Below are 14624 nucleotides of genomic sequence, written 5' to 3'. Positions count from 1 at the left end.
AATTTGGCTGAAAAAGATTGCGGGCACCATGTCACATTTGGAGGACCCCTAAGGTACCTAAACAGCAGAAACCCCGCACAAGTGACCCCATTTTGGAAACTAGGCCCCTCAAGGAATTTATCTAGATGTTTGGTGAGTACCCTGAACCCCCAGGTGCTTCACAGAATTTTATAACGTTGAGCCATGAAAAAAGAAATAATAAAATTTTACCACAAAATTGTTATTTCAACCAGGTAGCTTTGTTTTCTACAAGAGTAAAAGGAAAAAATTCAGCATAACATTTATTGTGCAATTTCTCCTGAGTTTGGCGATACCTTAAATGTGGTGGAAATCAACTGTTTGGGCACATGGCAGGGCTCAGAAGGGAAGGAGTGCCATTTGACTGCAAAATTGGCTGGAATCAATAGCGGACGCCAGGTTGCATTTGGAGAGCCCCTGAGGTGCCTAAACAGTGGCGGTCCCCCACAAGTGACTCCATTCTGGAAACAAGACACCTCAAGGCTTTTATCTAGGTGTATAGTGAGCAGTTTGAATCCACGAGTATTCACAGAATTTGATAAGCTTAGGTTGCCATATTGAAAATTTTCATTTTTTTCACAAAAATTTTGCTTCAGCATCAAATTTCTTACTTTTTCAAGAGACAACAACAAACCGTGGACCCAAAAGGTTGTTATCCAATGTCTTATGAGCACAGGGATACCCCACATGTGGCCAAAAACCTCTGTTTGGATAAATGGGAGGGCTTGGAATGGAAGGAGCACCATTTGAATTCTGGAAAAGTTGAATTAAATTGCGGGCACCATGTCACATTTGCAGGGCCCCTTGGGTACCTATACATTCGAAACCCCCCACAAGTGACCCCATTTTGGAAACTGGATTTTCTTCAGGAGTATAGTAAGCATTTTGAATCCACAGGTACTTCACAAAAATGTTGCTGTAGCAACAAATGTCTCACTTTACATACATACAGTGTATGCTGCGGAGAAAAGAAGCACATTGGGCAAGCACATTGGGCATGGGATTTCTAAAAATCCTTCCACTGTGCTTCTACTGCACAACGCAGCGCTATGGACGCAGGGAAAACACTCTGCGCCCAAAACGCTGCAAATCCCGATTGTGGGCGCACAGCCTAAAATGCTACAATGGATGAATGGATAGATGTCAAACATATATAACGTCCCACCACCTGCATATTCTAAGCTGGTGCCCTTTAGTGCCTTTCATGTGGCACTAAAGGGTGCCTAGCCTTGTATTTAGCCCCCCAAAAAATTAATAATTAAAATAAACAACGTGGAGTCCCCCCTATTTTTGATAGCCAGCTAGGGTAAAGCAGACAGCTGTAGCCTGCAAACCACAGCTGACAGCTCCACCTTGTCTGGTGATCAATTTGGAGGGCTCCCCAGGCGTTTTTTAAAAAAAAAAAAACGTGGGGTCCCCCGCAAATTAGATCACCAGCCAAGGTGAAGCGGACAGCTGGGGTCTGGTATTCTCAGGGTGGGAAGAGCCATGGTTATTGGACTCTTCCCAGCCTAAAAATAGCAGGCCAAAGCCACCCCAGAAGTGGCGCATCCATTAGATGCGCCAATCCTGGCGCTTCGCCCCAGCTCATCCCGCGCAGACGGGGTAATATATGGGGTTGATACCAGCTGTAATCTCACCTGGCATCAAGCCCTGGGGTTAGTGATGTCACGGCATCTGAACAGATACCCGACATCACTAACCCAGTCAGTAATAGAAAAAAATAAAGAAAAAAAAAAATATTTGAAAAAACACTCCCCGAAACATTCCTCTTTCACCAATTTATTGAAAATAAATAAATTCCGGTCGCTGTAATCCATTTTGGAGGTCCCATGCCGACTCTGGACCTTCTAGAATATGGGGGGCACGTTCATGAGCAGTGTGGGTGCAGTAATCTGAGAATACTGCACTCACACTTCCCCGGTCCAACTTAGGGCAGAGTGACCTGCAGTAACCTCATTCCAGAATATGAGGGGCACGCTCACAGAACGTACCCCCCATTTTCTGGAACAGCAGTCTCTCCATGTGAGGAGTGTGGCTGCAGATTACTGCACTCACTCTCCCCCGGTCCACAGTGGAGCAGCCTGTGCAGCAGCGACGTCAGCGTCCCTGCTTTCAGGGATCCAGCTGACAGCCGCTGTCTGCGCATGCGCCGCCAGCATTCAAGAAGGAGGCGGCGTGATCGCGGGACGAATCACCAGCCAGGTAACGTAAGACCGGGGGCAGATGCGGGGAGACGGCGGGAGACCTAGCGGGACCTGGGGACAGCTTTCTGTCGCATGTGACGTGTCACATGCGGCAGAAAGTGCAGGATGATTGCGGCCGCACGCTACTGTGCGCTGCGCGCCGCCATCTTCCACGCTCCGGAGGGGGGAGGGGGGGCGGCGGCTCTGGAGAACCGGAGGGGGCTCCGGGGACCAGAGGGCTCCGGTGGACCGGAGGAGGGGTCAGGGGGAGGACATTTCCCTCTGATCTAAAATGTTTGATCATTTCAGATCGGAGAGAAATTAATGCAGAACCGGCGGCGGCGGCAGTTTTCTGTGCGCTTCGGCGCCATTTTGACTGCTCCGGAGGGGGATGGTGGGGGGACTCTCCGGTACCGGGGGCTTTGGGGGCACTAGGGGTTTAGATTTCTTTCTCATCTGACATGTTTGATCATGTCAGATGAAAAAGAAATCAGTTTTACCGGCCATTTCTTTTTTTTTTATGTGACCGTCGGTATACGGTGTATACCGCCGATCACATTATCGGTGTCCAAAAAAAACACCCCGATTCATAATCTGGGGGGTCTCAGCTACCCCCGGTAGCTGAAACCCCCTAGATTTTCGGTCGCTGGGGGGCGCTACAGGGTTTTTTCGGGCCGCCGCTTTAAAACGGCGGAACAGAATAAGTACCCTGTTTTGCCGCCGCTTTAAGTCGTACGCCCGTCGTTATGAGGTTAAGTCCGAGTTATGTCACACAGAATAAAAAAATAACATTTCTGACATGTCTCCTTTACATCAGTACAATTTTTGAAAGATCTTTTTTTGGTTAGAAGGGTTCAAAGTTTATCAGCAATTTCTAATTTTTCCCACAAAATGTACAAAATCATATTTTTAGGGACCACATCACATTTGAAGTAACTTTGAGAAACCTAGGTGACAGAAAATAGCCAAAAGTGCAATGCAATGTGGAAGGGAAAAATGAAAATGTTACTTTTTCCCACAAAAATGTTACTTTAGTCCCAAATTTGCATTTTCACAGGGTCAGCAAAAGAAAATGCACAATACAGTTGTGCATTTTCTCCTGAGTACAACGAAAAACCACAAGTGGTAAAAGTCTACAGGATGGCTCGAAAGGGAAGGAGCACCATATGACTTTTTGAATGCAAAATTAGCTGGAATTGTTAGCGGATGCCATGTCGCGTTTGGAGACCACTAGATGTGCCTAAACAGTTGAGTTCTTCTTCAAGTGACCCCTGTGATGACTCATTGTTTGGGGGTAAACTGTTCTAAATTAGGTTTCCTTTCTTTGTTACATCATGAGAAGTTAGCTATTGTCTCATGACAGACTGACCAGAACTTTATTGTCTGTATATGTGGATTGCTTCAACTCTTCTTACAGCATATTTTAGAGGAAAATTTTGCAGTTGGAATGAACTTGCAACCAATTACTGTAGATAGTAAACATCTCCAACAATTCTGTAAGAGAACTGAGTGGTATTAAAGGGCCTTGCTTTTGACACCAGGGGAGTTTTTTTATACATGATCTTAGTTGAGGAGCTTCAGTTCCAGTTGGGGGAATCACAGAACTGCTTTACTTTTAAATTTCTACATGACCTCAGCTGAGAGCTCTGGTCCCAGCTGTGAGTGATCAGAGAACTGCTTTAAGATTCATTCTGCAGGATTTCATCCTAAGATTTAGAGTTCTAGCTGAAGGTTCACAGAACTGCTTCACATCTTAATGCTGAGCCCACGAATTTGCCTGGAGAACCCAGGTTTGGACTAATCAGTTTCCTGGCTACATATCTTACTGTGCTCGATCAGCTTCCTAAGCTTGCCACTATCTCTTCTCAGTGAGTGCCCACCAAAAGTAGGGTACTGCGGGACTTTGATAGTTTGCCATATAAGCCCTAAAGTCACAAAGATTCACAAGGTCACAAAGATTGAAGTCCCTAATCTCTGACAGGCCAGCGGAAGGGTGAGTCTCTGTTGCTTGTACCATCTTGTGTTTTGCTGGGAATGTTTCATATGTTTTTTGCCAGTTGGTGAACCAATAAAGTCTTACCAATGTGTGGTTCCATCACCCTGTGTTGTCTGAGTATTGTTTTGTCCACGGGGGAGGAGTGCGAGCATTAAGTGGCATGAGCCCTAGTTCATGCAATCTTTCTGAAGACAGCCATGCCAGTGAACAAGACCAACCACTGAACCTCGTGTCACCACAACTCTATTTTGGAAAGTAGACCCCTCAAGCAATTTATATAGATGCTTGGTGAGCACCATGTAACATTGCCAGAGCCCCTGAGGTGCCAGAAAAGCAAACATCCTCCACAAGTGACCCCAATTTACAAACCATACCCCTCAATGAATTAATCTAAGGGTGCAATAAGCATTTTGACATCACAGATATGTCACAAAATGCAATACTATTATGCAGTGAATAATAAATAATTACAATACATTTTTACCATTAAAATCTTGTTTTAACACCATATTTACAATTTTCACAAGGAGAATAGGTTAAAAAAGCTTCATAATGTGTTACACAATTTCCCAAGAAAGTAGCAATACCCCAAATATAACTGTACAGTTCTGTTTGGACGCAACGCAGGACTCAGGAGGGAGGGCTCACCATTTGATTTTTGGAGCAAAGATTTTTATAGAATAGTTTTTGGACTCCATTTGCAGAGCCACGTTAGTGCCAGAAAAACCCAAACCACCACAAGTGACCATATTTTAGAAATTACACTCCTCTGGGAGTTCCTTTATGGATGTGTTGACATTTTAGTCTCTGGAAAACACCCATGGTATCAAATACAGTGAATGTTCCAGAATTAAAAGTTGCAAATAAGCCCTTTTCATGCCCAGTACATTGTATTGCCTGTACTTTGTGCCCAGCTTGTACTTCTGGAGACCTGCACTCCATAAATTAAGCAGGCTCTCCTCACAACAATGCAACCAAACATGTTGACACCAACTGTGGTAAGTACAATTTTGGGCTCAGAAGGGAAAGGCTCATTGGAATTTGAGAGTGCAGATATTTGCTGGATTCATTTTTAGAGAGGGGTAGCCATACTGTTTTTTTCAGAGCCTTTGTGCTACCAGTAACTTGAAAGCCCCCATATTACCATTAACAGGTGACAGACCTGAGTTCGGAATTGTGTTTTTGTGGGTTAAGTTGAATGCTCTTTGGTGTCGATTTGTGCACAGAATATTTTGGATCAGTTCACATTTATCCTATGCTCTATGCTGAGCACTTACATCAGGTTTTCCATCTACATCTCTGAAATATGTGATTTAGGTGAAACCTTGACGGATCTGTTCACTCGTGAAACAGCAGAGTTACTCTGGACTATGTTTAGCCTCTATTCAGTGGCATCTGTCTTTTCACATGAACAAAACTGTTGATCACTGCACCTTTGTGCACACCTAAGAACATGGACACCGCCGCATCACAGGCCAGACAGAAGTTCAAAGTCACTCCCTCATTACTGTGAATTTTCCACTGGGAATTTTGTCTGAATAATTTTTTTCAGAGATTTACATGTAATCCCTGGTGTATGTGCTCAGCGCAGAGCACAGGATAAATATGAGCTGCATCGTAATGCGATCTTTAGTAGTCAGAATAAACAATCAACAGCAGTTGAAAAATTGAATTTGTTTATCTATTTTTACACCGTACACCATGAGGTATACATGTATAAGCGTCTTTTTTCCTCAAGTCAGTATGATCACAGTGATACAAGGTTTATATATTTTTTTAGGTTTGGCTACTATCAAGCTAAAACACGCTATTTTACAAAATATAGGTCTTTTTGCATAACCAAATTTTAAAGGCTATAGTTTTTTTTTATTTTGCTGCTGACAGAGTCATGTGAGGGCTTCTTAATGCAGGATTAGTTGGAGTATTTATTGTTACAATTTTGGCAAACATAATATTTTTTTATTATTTTCTATTCTGCGTTTTGTGAAGCAGAATGATGAAGAAACAGCAATTCAGGAATTATTATTATTTATTTTTTTTAATGTCATTCACTTTGTCATAAAATTGATAAGACAGCTTTATTCTTTGCGTCAGTATGGTTACAGAGATACCATATTTATATAGTTTTTTTTATGTTTTTCCACTTCTGCACCATAAAAACAATATTCTGCAAAATGGCATTTTCAGCAGGCCATCTTTAATTATATACAGTATGACTTTTTGATCGCATTTTATTCCACTTTTTGTCAGCTGAATGATGAAAAGACATAGTTTTTGCTACTTTTTTTTATTCATTTTTTACCGCATTCATTGAATGTGACAACGTGACAAATTATTCAAAAAAACATAATCCTGTATAACTTTTATTACTTATGCTATTCTGCCACTTTTTATTTCTACTTGTTTTCCCACCTTCTGGATCCTCTGGTAGCACTACTTACAATTTTCTTAAGATCATTGGATCTGATGCCAGTAGTATGTGTAGTTAGCTTCATTTCTTAGTTGCCACTGTTGCATGCTTAAATTTGCACTGCTGTTGTACTAGGAGAAAGAAGGAGGAAGGTTATATACTGCTGGGGTAAGAAATAACAGACAAGGCTGAGATGAAGAAAGAAGGGTAGAATAGAAGTATTGTAAGAAACAAGGAAACAGGTGGAAAATGTGGAGAGGTGGAATATAGAGAAAACAGGTGACGTGGAGGGGAGCAGAGAAGAGTAGAAGTCCTGCTTTGATAAACTATCAGGCAATTGAAAATAACTGGAGAATCACTGAGGAAAGGAAGATCCAGTCATGATAAATAGTCCAGCAGCTAATGTTTGATAAGTTTAGTGCACTAAGAAGGTTCTGTTACACACTCTGCATTAGAACTGATAGAGAGAGCAGCCTTATAAGAATATGCTTCTACTCCCTATACTCCACCCTGTTTGTTTGTAAATATATACTATTCCCCCGTGATTAAGCAAGGCGAAACGTGCATTATGGTGTCCCACTGCCCTAGGGTCTGCATGGATATCCCACTTCTGTGATACATTTCTGATTGTTTTGCTATCATCACCGACCATCTGATGTACTGGGTTGATTATCTATATTTCTATGCATCTAATAAGAGTGGGTTTGCCACTTTCATTTTAGAACATTAGGTTTACTATTTGTAAGCTTTAGCCACGAGTCATAAGTTTTCATAGTCTCCTTTAGTGATTATGTATGCATATAATACACATTATAATATAATGTGAATATCTGTATTTGTACTTTTTATCTTATGCAACTTTTCAGTAATTTCCTTTGTATTATTTTCCCACTTCATATTATTCAAAAACAAATATATCATTTTGTACATTTTTTTGTGCTCATTTTTTGTATTCATTATTTATTATAAGTATAAATTGATCAGTTTTAAGCAGTCGACAGCAAATTTCAAGGAAGGGAAACACCTAGTGTCCATAAATTCAGTGAAAGTTTTCAATGTCTTTGATAAAGATAGTACAATCCGCTTTTGATAGTATCTTCAGTAGCATATCCAATAATCATATGTTCAAGGAAAAAACAATGACCATATAAAGTTTACTTTATGTGTTTGTACAGATATCACAGCTCATATCCAGATGTCTTCTTCACTCAATGCCTTGAGGGATCAAAGCTATTTTGTCAGCACAAAGGGGACCAATAAATGTTAGGAAATAGTATGTTTCAGTGTTATGGTTTAATATTATATATATATATATATATATATATATATATATATTACATTAGAGTCAGTGATACGTGATACATCATCCATTGACTGATTAAATGTAAGAATTACTTTTCCAAATAAATTGAGAGAAATATTCACATAAACTTTAATTAAGTGTTATAAGTAATTGGCTCATATAATTCTGACTTTTGACTACAATTTATGAATGCAATGTGTCATTAACTAAAGTTTGTTGTGAAAAGTTTCTTAATTTGATAAAGTAGGGATGGAGAAATTCATTCAAGTGTTTTATTTGCTCTGTTCTTTGGGGTTGAAAGTATACAAGGAAAAAGATTTGTTAACTCAAAGTAATTGCTAGCTCTTATAGCAGTTTATTTCCCTCTTCACAGCAGCAGAAGAGCTCTTGAAATTAGTTCTGTTTACCCTTTGTTTTTACAGCATCAATAGACTTTTCCCGAGAGCAACAAATTAACCTTCAGTGGAGACACACTCCTACAATAAATACACTTTCCCGCCTCTAATTTGTGTTGGTTTGTTCTTTTTTATTATTTATACCATACCACACAGTCAATTATTGCTATTCCTCCTCTGACTCATCCCAAAGTGACAACTGGATAGCACATTCAGTCCTACAAGAAGTCGAGCAAGTTTAATGAAAGATACGAGAGCAGAATAAACGTAGGTTTAGTCAGTTAACGTCACTCAAACTTGTCATGTCTTATCCTGATGAGAAAATCAAATTTGAAATGAAAATGCAAAAATAGCAAAGTTAAATGATCTCTTTTTGAAAAACATTCTCCTATATATTTATAGTAAGTGCTCATGGCTTCGGTACGGGGACAGATGAACTTTGGATGTATATTAGCACAACCCAATGAAATTTTATTGTTCAGATGCATTTGACTTTTTTTTTTTAATTGGGATCTGAAAACTGTAGAGTAAAGCGGGCTTTACACGCTACGACATCGCTAATGCGGAGTCGTTGGGGTCACGGAATTCGTGACGCACATCCGGCCGCATTAGCGATGCCGTTGCGTGGGACATCGATTAGCGATTTTGCATCGTTGCAAAACAGTGAAAAATCGCTAATCGGCGACACGGGGGTCCATTCCCAATTATCGTTACTTCAGCAGTAACGAGGTTGTTCCTCGTTCCTGCGGAAGCACACATCGCTGCGTGTGACGCCGCAGGAGCGAGGAAGCTCTCCCTACCTGCCTCCCGGCCGCTATGCGGAAGGAAGGAGGTGGGCGGGATGTTACGTCCCGCTCATCTCCGCCCCTCCGCTGCGATTGGGCGGCGGTTCAGTGACGGTTCAGTGACGTCGCTGTGACGCCGCATGGACCGCCCCCTTAGAAAGGAGGCGGTTCGCCCGTCACAGCGACGTCGCCGGACAGGTAAGTATGTGTGACGGCTCTGGGCGATGTTGTGCGGCACGGGCAGCGATATGCCCGTGTCGCGCAACAGATGGGGGCGGGTACCCACACTAGCGATATCGGGACCGATATCGCAGTGTGTAAAGTAGCCTTAATCCTATTTTCTGCTGTATAGGAAGGTATGTTACACACTTAAAGTTCTATTTTTTCAATATTTATTAATATTTCATTTTTTAATTAAATAATTAATTAATTAAAATAATTATTAATTAATATTGTCAAAACAAGCTAATGCCAAGGCAAAAATAGAGACACAGATGAATTCCAATCTTCTTCCCAATAGCCTTTATTAACCTATAATTGACACACAGTAAATAGCTGAGTATCATATATATATATACGGGGGATATATATATATATATATATATATATATATATATTCTTTTAGTGTCTCTCACTCCCACACAACCTCTCCATCCCGTTATCTCTCTGTTGGCGTCCCTCAAGGCTCTGTCCTGGGATCCTTATTCTTTTCCATCTATAAATTTGGCCTGGGACAACTCATAAAGTCCCATGGCTTCCAGTACCACCTATATGCTGATGACACTAAGATCTACTGCTCTGGCCCAGATGTCAGTTCTCTGCTGTCCAGAATCCCAGAGTGCCTATCGGCTATATCTTCCATCTTCTCCTCTCGCCTCCTAAAGCTCAATGTGGCCAAACTGACCAAACTAAACTGATCATCTTTCCTCCAACTCACCTACACTCTCTACCTGATCTACCTATTACAATAAATAACATCACGCTCTCCCCATTACCCAAAGTTCAGTGCCTCGGAGTGACCTTTGATTCTGCCCTGTCCTTCATACCACACATTCAGTCCCTCACAACCTTCTGCCGTCTTCAACTCAAAAATATTTTCAGAATCAATTCTTTCCTCAATTCTCAATCTACAAAAATGCATGCTCTCATAATCTCCCGCCTCGATTACTGCAACATCCTCCTCTGTGGCCTCCCTACTAACACGCTCACCCCTCTCCAGTCCATCCTTAATTCTGCTGCCCAAATGATCCACCTCTCTCCTCAATACCACCCCACTTCTGTCTATTGTAACTTGTATATATATGTATTCTGTATGTAACCCCCGTCTCTTGTACAGCACCATGAAATCAATGGTGCTCTAGAAATAAATATATATATATATATATATATATATATATATATATATATATTTTGACCTACATAGTGCCGTTAATTCCACAGCTCTTTACATATATTGTCATCACTGTAGCCCATTGGGGCTCCAAAGTCCCTATCAGTATGTCTTTGGAATGTGGGGGGAAACCAGAGTACACCCACACAAACACAAGGAGAACATACAAACTCCTTGCAGATGTTGTCCTTGGTGGGATTTGAACCCAGGACCCCAGCACTGCAAGACTGCAGTGCTAACCACTGAGACACCTCTTCTTCTTTTAATTTTTGCTGTTCTTCAATATAGCTCTGTAAGGGCTTGTTTTCTGCAGGAGAACGTAAGTGGCACCATAGGCATATATTAGAAACAACATTTAGATGATTGAAACATTTATGCCACAAACATAGTACATATCATATATTAATTTTCCATGTACTGATGAATGAAGAGAAAGGTTAGAAAATTCATATATACCCTACATTCTCCCTTCCTAAGATATGGGGGTCGGCGTCCTAATCACAATTAATGCCCCCCATTTGGCGACGACTAATACCTGTTGGGCTCACCGAGGAACGGCGAGCGTCCGGAGGTGGACCCACTGGACCGTGCACCGGACTCTCCTGAGAAGATGACCAGCAGCAAACCCCTATATACAGGGACTGTGCAGTGCCTCCTCAAAGGGCCTAGATGCACGGCAGCCAGTAACCAGTAGTAGGAGTCTCTGTAAGGCCAGGTGTAGCACGGGTGTGACGTCCGCAGCCGGCAGAACACGGTTATGGCACTGGAGATGTTCACAGCAGGTGGCGTCCACAGTAGGTACGGCACCGATGACGTCCACGACAGGTATGGCACGGTGACGTCCACTGTAGGTTTGGCCGGTGACGTCCACAGCAGATATGGCACGGTGACGTCCACTGTAGGTATGGCCGGTGACGTCCACAGCTGGAATGGTACAGATGGCAATATGGTGAGACAGAGGATTAGCAACAGGTAGAAGATGCACGGATACAAACGATAGTACTCAAGGGCCTGGACACTAGCAATGCACTAGTAGGAGCGTTGCTCGGGTGCATACTGCCAGGGGAGGCGAACTTAAATACCCATATGGTAACAGGTGACCTCTGAGGTCACTTCCAGATAATGGGGCGCTACCACTTTAAGAAAGGGGGCGTGGCCTTGTGTGCAGCCTAGAATCACTTACTGCAGATCTGTGTGTGACCGGGAGACAGGAAGAGTCTGCAGCTGCCCCTGGAGCAGGACGCCCAACCCGGGAGGACCCGAACCAGGAGCAGAGCCTGCAGAGACATGGGACCGGTAAGAGGAAGGACGTCGCTGCCGGAGCCTGAAACCGGGCGTGCACGTGGGGGCCATGCTGGGGCTGGGCAGATGTGAGGGAGAGCGCCCCCCTCTGGATCTGGCGAGACCAGGAGCTACAGTACCCCCCCTGAAGCCCACCCCTCCTCAGGAAGTTCCGGAGGAGACGATGAGCATCAACATTCTCCGCAGGTACCCACGTCCTTTCCTCATTACCGAACCCTTTCCAGTCTACCAGATAGTAGGTTTTACCTCGGACCTCCTTAGCCGCAAGGATGGCTTTTACCTCGTAGATGTCATCATCACAGACAGGAGGAGGCGAAGTACCAGGATCACCGTGGAAACGGCTCAGGACCACTGGCTTGAGGAGGGACACATGGAAGGAGTTCGGGACGCGAAGTGTAGACAGCAGCTTCAACTTGTAGGACACCTCATTGATCCGTTGGAGCAATACAAAAGGACCAATAAAGCGGGGACCCAGCTTATAGGATGGCATCTTCAGGCAGATGTACTTGGATGAGAGCCAGACTTTATCTCCGGGTTGAAAGAAAGGAGCATCCAGGCGTTTCTTGTCAGCGTGTTTCTTCATGCGGACAGAGGAATGTTCCAGAGCTGACTTGGTCTCAGCCCAGATGGCAGAGAAGGACCTCACAAGGTCATCAGCTGAAGGGTTGCCTGAAGAACATATCACAGGGTATAGAACTTTGGGTCGCTGTCCATAAATCACCTGGAACGGAGATTTAGCAGAAGACTCACTTTCATGATTGTTGTAGGAGAACTCGGCCCATGGAAGCAGTTTGCACCAGTTGCTGTGGTGTTCGTCCATGAAGTGGCGAAGATAGTTAGTCAGGACTTGGTTAATGTGTTCCACTTGCCCATTAGACTGAGGGTGGTAGGCAGAAGAAAAGTCCAAGTTAACATCCATCATTTTGCAGACTGCTCTCCAAAACCGAGCGGTGAACTGGACCCCTCTGTTGGACACGATATGGAGAGGCAAGCCGTGAAGCCGGAAAATGTGTTGGATGAATAGTTCAGCAAGAACCAGAGAGGACGGTAGCCCGGTGAGTGGCGTGAAGTGGGCCATCTTGTAGAACCTGTCCACCACCACCCAGATAACTGTGTAGCCAGACGATTTTGGCAGGTCTGTGATGAAATCCATGCCGATATGTTGCCATGGAGTGGATAGTACAGGTAAAGGAAGCAAAGGGCCTGCTGGAAGAGTCTTCGGGACCTTGTTCCGAGCACAGGAGGAACAGGATGAAACGAAGTCCTAGACGTCTTGTCGTAGCCCTGGCCACCAGTAATACCGGGATATCAATTGCAAAAATTTCCTTTGACCCACGTGACCTGCTATTCTGGAAGAGTGTCCCCACCGGAGTACATGTTCTCTATCGACCTCAGCAACAAATGTTTTACCGGGAGGAAGGTGGAGCATGTCAATTGGTGCCGCCATTAGCTTGGAAGGTTCAATGATGTGCCGAGGTTCATCCTCCTGATCCACTAGCAGGAATGATCGAGACAGCGCATCGACCTTCAGATTCTTCTTGGCTGGATGAAAGTGCAGAACAAAATCAAAGCGGGCGAAGAATAATGACCATCGGGCCTGTCGGGGGTTTAGCCTGTGGGCTGTCTGGAGATATGCCAGATTCTTGTTGTCGGTATAGATGGTAACTATATGCAATGACCCATCCAGCAGATATCGCCACTCTTCCAGAGCCAACTTAATTGCCAGCAACTCTCGGTCTCCAATTGAGTAGTTTCGTTCAGCTGGGGAGAAAGCCTTAGAAAAGACGCCACAGGTTACTGCCTTACCCTCGGACGTTTTCTGTGTAAGGACCGCACCGACTCCGGATGAGGAGGCATCTACCTCAAGGATAAACGGCTTGTTAGTGTCGGGTCTGTGTAAGGCTGGAGCAGAAGCAAAGGCTCGTTTAAGAGACAGGAAAGATTCTTCAGCTTCCGGGGTCCATTTCTTTGGGTTCTCCCCTTTGCGAGTGAGAGAGGATATGGAGTGTACCAGAGACGAGAAATGTGGAATGAATTGCCGATAATAGTTGGCGAATCCCAGGAATCGCTGGATAGCTTTCAACCCTTCCGGACGGGGCCAATTCAGTACGGCTGACAACTTATCTGGATACATCTTCAGACCAGTATCAGAGACTATGTGGCCAAGGAAGGGTAGCGAGGTCTGCTCAAACAGGCATGTCTCAAGTTTGGCATAAAGGCGATTCTCTCTCAACCTCTGCAGGACAAGATGGACATGTCTTCGATGGGTATGCAAGTCTGGAGAGAAGATAAGGATGTCGTCTAAATACACAACCACACAGGTGTAAAGAAGATCACAGAAGACGTCGTTCACAAACTCCTGGAAGACCGCCGGAGCGTTACTGAGCCCGAAGGGCATCACTCGATATTCATAGTGCCCATGACGAGTGTTGAACGCAGTCTTCCATTTGTCCCCCGACCGAATGCGGACCAGATTGTACGCACCCCGGAGATATAACTTGGAGAAGATCTTGGCACCTCGAAAGCGATCAAACAGTTCTGGTATAAGGGGTAGCGGGTATCTGTTCTTCACCGTGATCTTATTCAATCCACGGTAGTCAATGCAAGGCCGTAGACCCACGTCTTTTTTCCCCACAAAGAAGAAGCCCGCTCCGGCAGGAGAGGAGGATTTTTGGATGAAGCCTCGTGCTAAATTCTCCTTTATATAGTCGGATATGGCTCGGGTCTCTTCTTGCGACAGAGGGTAGATGTGCCCACAAGGAGGGGTTGTCCCAGAGAGCAGGTCAATGGGACAATCATAGGGTTTGTGTGGCAGCAACGTCTCAGCTTCCTTCTTGTC

The sequence above is a fragment of the Anomaloglossus baeobatrachus genome, chromosome 7, assembly GCF_048569485.1.
Source record: "Anomaloglossus baeobatrachus isolate aAnoBae1 chromosome 7, aAnoBae1.hap1, whole genome shotgun sequence".
NCBI lineage: Eukaryota > Metazoa > Chordata > Amphibia > Anura > Aromobatidae > Anomaloglossus > Anomaloglossus baeobatrachus.
This window is presented reverse-complemented; position numbering follows the sequence as displayed.